The sequence below is a fragment of the Catharus ustulatus genome, chromosome 11, assembly GCF_009819885.2.
Source record: "Catharus ustulatus isolate bCatUst1 chromosome 11, bCatUst1.pri.v2, whole genome shotgun sequence".
Classification (NCBI taxonomy): domain Eukaryota; kingdom Metazoa; phylum Chordata; class Aves; order Passeriformes; family Turdidae; genus Catharus; species Catharus ustulatus.
This window is the reverse complement of record NC_046231.1, coordinates 3,331,075-3,339,812: the sequence shown is the minus strand read 5'-3', so window position 1 is coordinate 3,339,812 and position 8,738 is coordinate 3,331,075.

Sequence of the window (8,738 nt, the reverse complement as noted above, 5' to 3'; positions counted from 1 at the left end):
CTGGTCCCTTGTAAGAGCCTCTGGCTCCCTCAGGGAATCCTTCCCTGGTGCCAGCACCTGGGCCCCTGATCCCTGCCCAGTGTTCTGAGTGCAGCAGCCACATTCTCAAATCCCCACAAACTCACCCACTCCTCCATGCCTTTCACACTTACCTGGATTGACTCAGTGCTTCCACCTTGTGCCTAAAGCACCTGGAAACCAAAAATCCCACCAGCATCATTTGCAACCCCCAGCCCTTGAGGCAGCAGAGTATTACCCCACTCCCTGGGGCATTTCAGCCCCCAAATTCCTTTCCAGTCCCAAATGGGCAGCTGCAGAGCCCAGGATGGAGCACTGCAGCCCATGGCAGTGCACCAGAACAACTCCAGGAGCAGCTCCACAGTCTCTGCTTCACTGCCCTCTCCCCAGGGCCCCTCACATGGTTTCCCTTTGACTCCTGCACCCAGGAGTGCCCCAGGGACACCCCCAGCCGAGGCTGCCCTGGTGCACCAAGTGCATTGTGGCTATGAACTCAGGAACTCCCAGTGCTGCACTGAGGGGTTCTGCTGCCTCCAGGGATGGTTTCACCCCAGCAGCCCCCAGCCCCACACAGGACTTGCTCTCTCAGGGAGAATGGGGAGAGGAAAAGTGAGAAAACTTCTGGGTTGGGAGAGGGAGAGCAAAAGCTGTGCACACAAGCAAAGCAAAGCAAGGAATTAATTCCCATGGGCGGGCAGGGGTTCAGCACCTCCAGGAGAGCAGGGCCACATCCCCTGGACTTGGTAAGACAAACACCATCACTCCAAACCCCTTCTTCCTCCTTCCCCCTTCCCATACCGATGCCATAAGGTGTGGGATACCCCTGTGGTCAGCTGGGGTCACCTGTCCTGATTGTGTCCCCCCAACCTCCCAGGCACCCCCAGCCCCTCCCCGTGTGGAGCACAAGGGCCAGGAAAGGCCTTGGCTCTGGGTGAGCTCAGCAATAATAAAAACATCTCTGAATTGTCAACACACATCCAAACCAGCCCCACACCAGCCACTGGGAAGAAAATTACCCAGCCCAGCCCCGTTTAGAGATGAAGACACTATTTTAGTACTTTTATATGTCCATTTATTAACAGGAAGTCCTTCACAAATGATTCCATACTATATTGATTTGGGCTAAGTGTTAGAAAACTACCATTTCTCCTACATACAAAAATACAGACTTTTACCACTATGAAGAATGATCAGAAGAGTACCGTGAAAACCCAGAGAACTCAAATCTTCCAATACCAGAAAGAAAAGACAGAAAGACAACTAAATTTAAAAAAAAAATACAAAAAGTGTTGTGCCCATATACAAAAGACTGGAAAAGCAAAATGACATTTAAAACTGATAAATACACCATTTAAATTATGCTGCAACAGCATGGATTTTAAAACCAAGACTGTTTTGTGTATTGCAAGACTTTACAATTCTTCAGCTTGTGTTTTTTGATTAGTACAGCCACCAACGGAAAGAACACAACTGAATGATGGTTACTGGTGTAGGAACAAACTGGAGGTTGTGTTTTCTTGTAGAGTACCTTGCCTTTGAGCTTGGTCAAGCATTCCCAGGACACCTCTCCCACCCAGAGCTGGCAGCTGCTGCTGTGCCAGCAGAGTTCCAGCTGTGGGCATGGCAGGAAGGTGCTCCCAGCTGGAGGCACCACCTTGGAGCAGCTGCTGCAGCTCCAGGAACTCCAGAGCTCTGCAGAACAATGGGAAATCCTCCAGGGCTGTAAATTGCCTCCAGGGGTATGTGCTGCCTGCTGAAGCTCTCCAGTCTTGCAGCAGGATCTGGTGCTTAGGGGAGCCCCTGGGGTGAGTGGGCAGGGCCAGGGCAGGACAACAGTTAGGTGCTGCCCTCACACCACACAGAGGATGCACCAAGGTTCTCCAGGACAGAACATTGGAGGTTTTACTCCAAAAGCAATGTACCAAGGGCACTGCACAGCAGACTTGTGCTCATGTTAAAGGAAAATTGCAGCCTCTTTGCCCAGCCTGAATGAAATTCTAACCTGGTGTTTCCATAATACCTCTGAGCTGTTTGCAATTACAAACTTGTCAATAGAGCACCTGTAACCCAGAGGGATAAAGTATTTTGGTCAGGCCTAGATGCTCTCTCCTCAGATCTGTAAATCATGAATTATGAGCTAGAATTGTAATGTTTGGATTGGGTTGCAGAGTCTGTCTAGAGGAGCCTGAGGATCCAGACACACCACTCTGAGCATCCCTCCACAAGGCCCAGGACGGGAATCTGTAGCACCAGGAATGTGCTCAGGGGCAGCCGAGGGCAGAGCAAAGGAGACACAAGCTGTGATTCCCCAGGGTCACATTTAGTGCACACAGGGAGGGAAGGCAGAGACCACAGCAGCCTAAACCTGGTGTTGGTGGGAAAAAAAGCACAGCAAGGCCAGAGCTGCGTTAGTGACTCACATTACAAAAATAGTGTTTACTGCATCCATAAATTTACATCTCTATTCCTGTGAATGACAAGTGTTTGTACCACACATGGAAGGCACCCTAGGTGAAGCAGTTTTTCGGTATTTGTTTACAATTCTGTGAAAAGACATACAAAGTGTCAACTTCCAAATCAAATTTGAGCATTATAATGAGAAATAAATACATACTTTACTATTTAATTGTGGGTTCCTGAACCCTTACAAACTTCAACATATACAAATAGTTTCAAAATGACACTAACACAGAAGAGAGTAAGTCTAGACAGATATAATGATTAGCTAAGTCATTTGTCCTATTATGTCATAAATGTTGTGTCTAAAGTATAGAAATCATTTTAAAATGCAGTAAATTGACCACAACATATAATTCAAAATACTTTCTTACTCCAGGACTGTGATGTATGAGTTAAAGCTGGATGAGCTGTAGTGCTAAGACACTCTCCCTCCACAAGATCTGACAATAGAAAATGGTAAACATTCAAGATTAAAGTAGAAACAGTAGAAAAATGAAGGTAACAATTGTAATAAAAGGGTGCTAGCCAGGACCACTTTAATCTGCAGACATAAGGATAGCTGCAACATCACTAAAAATATTTAGAAAACACTACTTTTGGGATTGAAAGGGTACCAGAAGTGATAAATCAGCCTAGTTAAGAGAGGATGTTTTCTTTCAGACACATTAAGGTTTTAATTAAATATGTCTATTGAGACATTTGTCCAAAGCAAAACAATACAATACCCTGAAATTTCCTGTGCTCTAGACAATAGCCTGTGACAGTCAGAAGAGGCAGAATGCTCATATTCCATTCTGTTACTCACATCCAGATGTTATTAAAATAGCTGCAGGGACCAGCCCCAATCAAAAAATAAGAACCCTCCCAGATACTCTGTAAAACAATCTTGCTATTGCCTTTTAAATGCTCCTGTGTCCTCATTCTGAAGCCATGAAAAAGTTCCCATATCCTTCCATAAATGCTAACTGGCTTTTTAAAGTTCTACCCATGAAGTCCATGGGATACAGATAAAAACTTCATAGTAAACACAAAGCTCTATGTTATAAATATGTCAATCAAGGTAACTATGTATATTGTATATAAAATTAAATATCTTCTGTTTGCCAAGTATAATTTAAAAAGGAATATATGTGGCTAGCTATAAAAAAAATATTTATTAACCCATAGAGATTAAAAGGCAATTTCACTAACTCGTCCAGCCAGCACATATGAAAGAGCTGCACTGGGATTCTGGATAGGTTACTTTATCTAATCACATTCCTATGATAAATAGACAACTTTCATTCCTGGGCATATATAAGAACACTTCTGAAAGCTGCATATCCCAAAAGAAAATTAGATTGTGTTGTATACTCTAAATTAAAGGCTACCAGAAATCACAGTGTAAGCAGATTTTTTAAAGATTATTTTTAGCATACAAATGGTTAAATTATAGACAGAACTTTGAAATACAACACAAAAAAAAGAAGACAAAAACAAGGGAACCCTTTCAGGCTGGACAGCACCACTCTGATTTGGTCAAGCACATCTATCAAGGTGGCCAAGTGGCTGACAGCGAAAATAATATACCAGGAAAACCCTCTAAAATGTCATTCAGAGATTTCCTGAGTATTTGTACAAATTTATTTTAACCAACTCCCTCTGTCAAAATAAAAAGAGGAGGAACACAGCATAATTTCTGCTAAGGATTTTCACACATTCTGTGCATTTTTGTACTGATTTCAGGATCATTTTAAAATGCTTTTGTTGCCATTAAACCTCACACACAAGACACCTCTATCTGCACAGTAATTCTGAGCTTTGCTGGCCCTGCAGACAATGAACAATCCATTATTTCATGCTACAGGTAACACAAGCCAAGTGCCTGATTTTCACAAGTGCCAGACATTGGCTTTACTCCTTCCCATGGCTGAGCAGGGATCAGCCTGGATCCCCCTCTGGAAGCTGAGCCTGGACAATCCCAGCCCTTTCCCAGCCCCCCTGAGATCACCACAACTGCTGTGGCTGCTGGGGCTTCTTACTGTTCATGTACCACTTTGAAAGCACTGGACTGTAAAATGTCCTCACATCTCCAATTCCTTACCAGACTGTAACTTTTTATTATCCTGAATGCCTGCTGAAGATTTTTGGCTCCAGAGCTTTTGGGACAGGAACTGTTCTTCAGGCTCCTCCACGGACACAGCTGTTCAGTATCCCAGCTGAGTAGGAGAGAGGAAATTACTTCCTACACTATCTGAACTGCTCTTAAGTTTGGTTTCATTTTTAAATTACGCCCTAAAACCATTATTCCGGCTTATTTTAAATTTTTGGTGAGGTTTTTTTTTTCCTCATGAAAGAAAACAAGTAGAAATTATTACAAAGTTGACATGAGACAAGAAAATAACAGATACAGAAAGAGGCCTGAGGAAGAGGGAGAAAGAAAGGATTGCATTAATAAAGCCACAGATTAGGTAAGCATTTGCTGTGCCTGCACACCCCAAAACAGCAGAGAGATGACAAATGCCAAATTCATTTAGGTTGAAGCTCATGAAAAGCTGGTGGTAAACTGACAGAGCAATCCAGCGCAGCCTGCAGCAGATCCATTCTGCTGCTGTGTCCTCAGCACTCCCTGAACCACTGACTGCCCTGCTGGGGCAGAATAACTCATGGGGAAAAGATAAACTGCTATAAACTACAGCCTCAGGGAAGAGTGGGAACCTTCCCCTCCTCCTTCCAGAAGCAGCAAAGAAATGCAGAGAGGTGGAACAACACCAGGGCGCGCCATGAGAGGCAGTGACAAACAAACACGAGAAGTGTTTGTCACAGCATGTGACAAAGCCAATGGAAGAGCAACACACGCTGCTCCTTTAGTGAAAGCCCATGGAAAAGACACCTTATACCTGAAAGGTGAGGAGCTGCTGCCAAGGCACAGATCTTTGCTGATGCTGTGCTCCTGAATACAGTGAGAGCACAGACTGAAATCTCAGACCTCTGGAGCCAGTGCCTGTCTCTCAGAAGGCACAGGGAGATCACTCTCTACCCCTCCCAAGCTCCAAGCACGTGGCTCCTACCAGGAATCTCACAGCAGCACCAGCTTTCCACAGTCTCACAGGAAAGAACAGCCAGCCCAGCCTCCTAAGCCATCAGGAAAGGGAAGAGCACCACAGCTGAAATAAAGGGATGTTGGACACATTCTGATCTTCCTGGCACTACACAGACCAACAAACAAGGCTTAGCAAGAATTAAATATTAAAGCATTTGATCCATGAGGCACAAATATTCCAAATGAAAGGAAAAGGTAAAGAGGAAGAAGGAATTAGTTTTCCATGAGTGAGTTCCTCTGTGGCTTTAAGAGCTCCTGCTGGGGCTGTTTGCACAGCACAAGGACGTGGCACAAACCTCAGCTGAGGCTGACAAACCTGAGCAGGGCAAGGCAAAGGCTGTGCCAGCACTGAGGAAGAGCTCTCTGGCTGCTGCTCCAGTCACAGCTTACTGTGTGGCATTTTGATGTCTGTGCACATGCTGCAGAATTGATTAATTTCTACACCTAGAAATGCACAAAGATTCCAGGTCTAAGGGCTCTCTTTGACCAAAACAGACTCATCCAAACCATTACTGTTTCAAACACCCTGTTCCTACCAAGTTCAACTGTTTGCTTTAATTTACAGTGAGGTTTGAATCTATTTACAGTGAGGTTTGAGTCCGTCTATGGAGCTAAACAGCACCCTCAAGGACTAAAAGAAATTATCGCTATGGGTTAGCAATTGCAAGCAACACTAACTGGCTGAGAGAAGCAATTTAATGTCACTTTTCTAAGCAAGTTTAAAAAAAAAATGTAAACTTTCTACCCTTTTTTCTTCCTTAAGGGGTTTTTTTTTGTGACTGCAGTTTAGATAACAGTCTTTAAAAAGTACCTCTCCAATACACTATGTAAAATTAACTTGGGGGAATGAACCATGTATGCATCAAGTGATCTTAATATTTCAAATGTAGCTGTCTCTCACAGCTACTTTCCCTTCCATATAATCCAAATAGTTAATAATGTCTCTGCAGAGCAATAAGTGCTTAAGATTTTTAGAAAGTATATACTGTACAATATTAAAATCATCTTTGGTCCCAAAATTAAGGAAATTACACATTTACATTTACTTTTGTTTAATGAACTGAATCAGATAGTGTTTTTAAAATTATTGTTCTCTTGTGGATTCTACCCCTGAGAGCTGTGCTAGACTCAGGGCATGATGTGAGTAATAAATCCTGGCATTCCCAGCTGAAGGAAACTCACGCCTTCTGCAGCAGCCACTGCACTGCCAAGGATCCCAGGGGAGCTGTGACTGCCCCAACTCTGCTCCTGCAGCTCAGCAGGGGCTGGGACCTCACTGCATAGAAAATCCCCAAGTTACCCTTTTTCTAGGCCAGGAAAAGATGTAGGGGTTTGAAAGGTACCAAATTCATAAAGCTAGGGAGGCACAAGAGCTCCCAGAGCTCTGCCCCCATCACAATGAGCTCAGGGAGCACAGGAGAGGATCTGGGAATGTTCCTTCAGCCCTGGCAGTGACAGGATACACTCCTGACAAAACCCCTGAGACACCATCCTGTTCTGACTCCAGAAGGCAGCTCCAGTCTAAAACCATGGATCTTCTGGAGAACCATATTTTGTATTTCAATAGATAGGTTTGGCTTGATTTTGGTGTGGGATGTTTTGGAGCTTTTTTGGTTTTGTCTGGTTTGGGTTTGCTTGGGGTCTTTTACAATCTTTACCCAAACTGCTTTGATGGCAGTTTACAATTCCAGACTGGGTATGTTTGTGCTACTTCTAAAAAGTCTTTTAATAATTGACATTGCAAACTCTGCCAGTCCTGCTGGCAAACAGCAGGGCTGTCACAGCAGTTCTGGCAATAACAAATTGTTATTTCTTACCACACTGGCCATGGAACTACCATGTAGTGCTCAGGGAATGCACCCAGGTGAGACAGCCCTCTGTGGAATGTCTCTGTTCCAACCCAACACCAAGAGTTCGTTCAATCTTCTTTTAAACTGGTGCTCCCTGTAGCATTACATCCAATAAAGTACACTAAAATGTTATTATAGAAACTGGTAAACCATCATCACTAAGAAAATGCAAATTTTCCTTGACCTCATCAGTAACTCTGAATTTTAATCTCCTTCTTAGCCACTAAGGTGAAATGTACTGTAGATGTCAATACATTGAAAATGAAAAGGCATCACCTTTGTTACCTTTTTTTCACTCATCAAAATAATTCTCTGCTGCTCAATTTGAATATTGCAGCATTAGGGTCACACTTCCACTGTGCCAGCTCCCTCCAGTATTATAACAGCCCAGGCACTTCTCCTGATCTCCTGTTTGGTGTAACTTGGTTTTCATGGTCCTCCCGAATACAGTGCCCATTGTTCCTAAGGCTCCAGGTGCTGCACTCACCCTAAGCACTGCAGCTCCAGCAGGACACACAAACTCAGGCATACATGACAAACAGTTCCACTAATTGCACAGGCTTTAATTTTCCTCACACCACAAAGGAGTTCAGCTCTAGAGATCTCCTCCCACACACACTGTCTCCACACAGGCACACAAATGCCATATAATGCACCACAGAGAGAAAAACACCAAAGAAACAGAAAAATATCAAGAGACATCTTCCTAATAATATTGTGACATTGTCTAGCCAATTACTGCTGAATTTTAGTTCTGAGTAGAGAAAATGTAATTCATTCACTGGAAGTACAAGGAAAATAAAAAAACCCTTCAGCTAAATAGAACTATTTCTAAACAAATCAATACAATCATATTATTTCCCAATTAGCTAAATTCATTTTCCAAAGAAACATAAGGGGAATAAATCTGCAGAAACATCCAGTTAAAATAAAAATCAAGTTTACCTACTACCAATTTAGGTTCAATTTTAGAACAATCATCCTTCCAAAAAGAAATATTTACTTGACATTAATCACAACATTGCAACCTTAGGAACACTTTAAAAGCACATAAATTTTTGCTAGCTCTTTCTTACCCTGGGCTTAGAGGGAAAGCAAGTTCTAGCAATAACTTCTAGAAACGTTGAACCTTTAAAAAAAAAAAAAAAAAAAGAAAGCCACAGCTGGAATGTAAGTCTATAGGATGACAATCCCTTCATCATGCCCCTCAAGCCCCTTTTCTCCACCCCATCTCCTAAACATATTTATTTTCCCACTTTGGAATGAAAACTGGAATGTGTCCCAACATGAGCAGACAACCAGCTACTCACACTCAGTGCATCCCCACG